We start from the raw sequence: 2,500 nt of genomic DNA, 5'->3' as shown, positions 1-2,500 counted from the left end.
CGGGCCCGGCGACTCGGCTCCGTCGCCGACTAGCGGGTAGACCGGACCGAGCCAGCCGTAGACCGGACTCGCGGCCGCGGCCGGCCGGCCCGGTCTCCCCCGGCGGGGAGCGAGCGAGGGGACGCCGGCGGGGAGACGGCAGGCCTCGGTCCGGGACCTCCGCGGCGGCGGCGCGCCGGGCCCCGGGCCCCGGGGACGTCCGCGGAGAGCGGCGGGCCCGGTCTACCGGCGCCCCGGCGGCCTCGGTCCGGGACGCCCGCCGCGGCCCCGGCGCCCGGAGGGTCTACACAGCGGTGGGATTCAAGTAATTTAACAGCCGGTCGCCTGCCCTACGGTTTTCTTCCCACAACCAGTTCACCAAACTGCTCAGAAAGCCAGCAACCGGCTTCCCCCGAAGCGGCGCCAACTGGCCGAATCCCGCCACCGGGGCCTACCGGAGGCCCGGCGGCCTCGGTCCGGGACCTCCGCGGGTGCCCCGATCCCGGCGCCGGGCCCCGGGACGTCCGCGGAGGGCGGCGGGCCCGGTCTACCGGCGCCCCGGCGGCCTCGGTCCGGGACGCCCGCCGCGGCCCCGGCGCCCGGAGGGTCTACACAGCGGTGGGATTCAAGTAATTTAACAGCCGGTCCCCTGCCCTATGGTTTTCTTCCCACAACCAGTTCACCAAACTGCTCAGAAAGCCAGCAACCGGCTTCCCCCGAAGCGGCGCCAACTGGCCGAATCCCGCCACCGGGGCCTACCGGAGGCCCGGCGGCCTCGGTCCGGGACCTCGGCGGGTGCCCCGATCCCGGCGCCGGGCCCCGGGGACGTCCGCGGAGGGCGGCGGGCCCGGTCTACCGGCGCCCCGGCGGCCTCGGTCCGGGACGCCCGCCGCGGCCCCGGCGCCCGGAGGGTCTACACAGCGGTGGGATTCAAGTAATTTAACAGCCGGTCCCCTGCCCTATGGTTTTCTTCCCACAACCAGTTCACCAAACTGCTCAGAAAGCCAGCAACCGGCTTCCCCCGAAGCGGCGCCAACTGGCCGAATCCCGCCACCGGGGCCTACCGGAGGCCCGGCGGCCTCGGTCCGGGACCTCGGCGGGTGCCCCGATCCCGGCGCCGGGCCCCGGGGACGTCCGCGGAGGGCGGCGGGCCCGGTCTACCGGCGCCCCGGCGGCCTCGGTCCGGGACGCCCGCCGCGGCCCCGGCGCCCGGAGGGTCTACACAGCGGTGGGATTCAAGTAATTTAACAGCCGGTCCCCTGCCCTATGGTTTTCTTCCCACAACCAGTTCACCAAACTGCTCAGAAAGCCAGCAACCGGCTTCCCCCGAAGCGGCGCCAACTGGCCGAATCCCGCCACCGGGGCCTACCGGAGGCCCGGCGGCCTCGGTCCGGGACCTCCGCGGGTGCCCCGATCCCGGCGCCGGGCCCCGGGGACGTCCGCGGAGGGCGGCGGGCCCGGTCTACCGGCGCCCCGGCGGCCTCGGTCCGGGACCTCGGCGGGTGCCCCGATCCCGGCGCCGGGCCCCGGGGACGTCCGCGGAGGCCGGAGGGCCCGGTCTACCGGCGCCCCGGCGGCCTCGGTCCTGGACCTCCGCGGGTGCCCCGATCCCGGCGCCGGGCCCCGGGGACGTCACCGGAGGGCGGAGGTGCCGGTCTACTTAGCCCGGGCCCCGCCGGCGAGGAGAGCGGGACGGGAATCCCGGCTCGGGGACCGGAGGCCTCGGTCCGAGACCTCCGCGGCGGTCCCGGGCCCGACGCCGGCCCCCCGGGACGCCCGCGGGGCGCGTTGGGCCCGGTCTACCGCCACCGTGTCGGCTCCGTGCATGTTATTTCAGGGGTTTGGGGGGTGGGGGGGCTTGGTTTGGTTTGGTTTGGTTTCTTCTCTTGCTTTTTGCCAACCTGTCAAAGGGTGAACAAGCCACGTGGGAGCATTGTGCTTTCATGAATAAAGTGTCCCACATCCCCCCCTTCAAATTAAGCATCCTCAATAGCCCCATGGAAGCACTTTGATTAAATAATCAATCCCTCTTGGTGGTATGAAGTGGGAGTACTTTTATTACCACCAAAAAGTTTCCCCCCCCCCCCCCGCCCAATCTTCCATAGGGTGTTTCGCCTGGGTGGTGGGGTGGGGGGGAGTGAAAAACCACCCCCGAGGCTTCCTGAATTCTCCAGAAAAACAATCACCTTCCTCCTTGAGGGCACTTAAGGAGTTTAGCTGCCATCATCACTTTTAATGAAACGTTCGTCCTCCCTTATTTCAAGGTGTCCCTTTTATGCCCAGCCCCCCTCTTCTAAGCGTGGAACCTCTGAACACAAACAGAATACAAAAAGGGGAAGAAAATAAGAGGGGGGGGGGGGGGGGGGGGGGGGGGGGGGGGAAAAACAGGCCTCTCCCTACCAGCCTCCATCGTGAGTCATCTGGCCAGCAGCGCTCCTGTCGGTGGAGAGAGGGAGGAGTTGAGAAACTCCTCCTTTGCAAAACCGAAACAGCCTTGGCTCGGAGCCTGGGCGTGGCTTAG

This window comes from Pseudonaja textilis, unplaced genomic scaffold (assembly GCF_049901715.1).
Source record: "Pseudonaja textilis isolate UNSWEBS1 unplaced genomic scaffold, rPseTex1.2 PTEXSCF150, whole genome shotgun sequence".
Taxonomy (NCBI): domain Eukaryota; kingdom Metazoa; phylum Chordata; class Lepidosauria; order Squamata; family Elapidae; genus Pseudonaja; species Pseudonaja textilis.
This window is presented reverse-complemented; position numbering follows the sequence as displayed.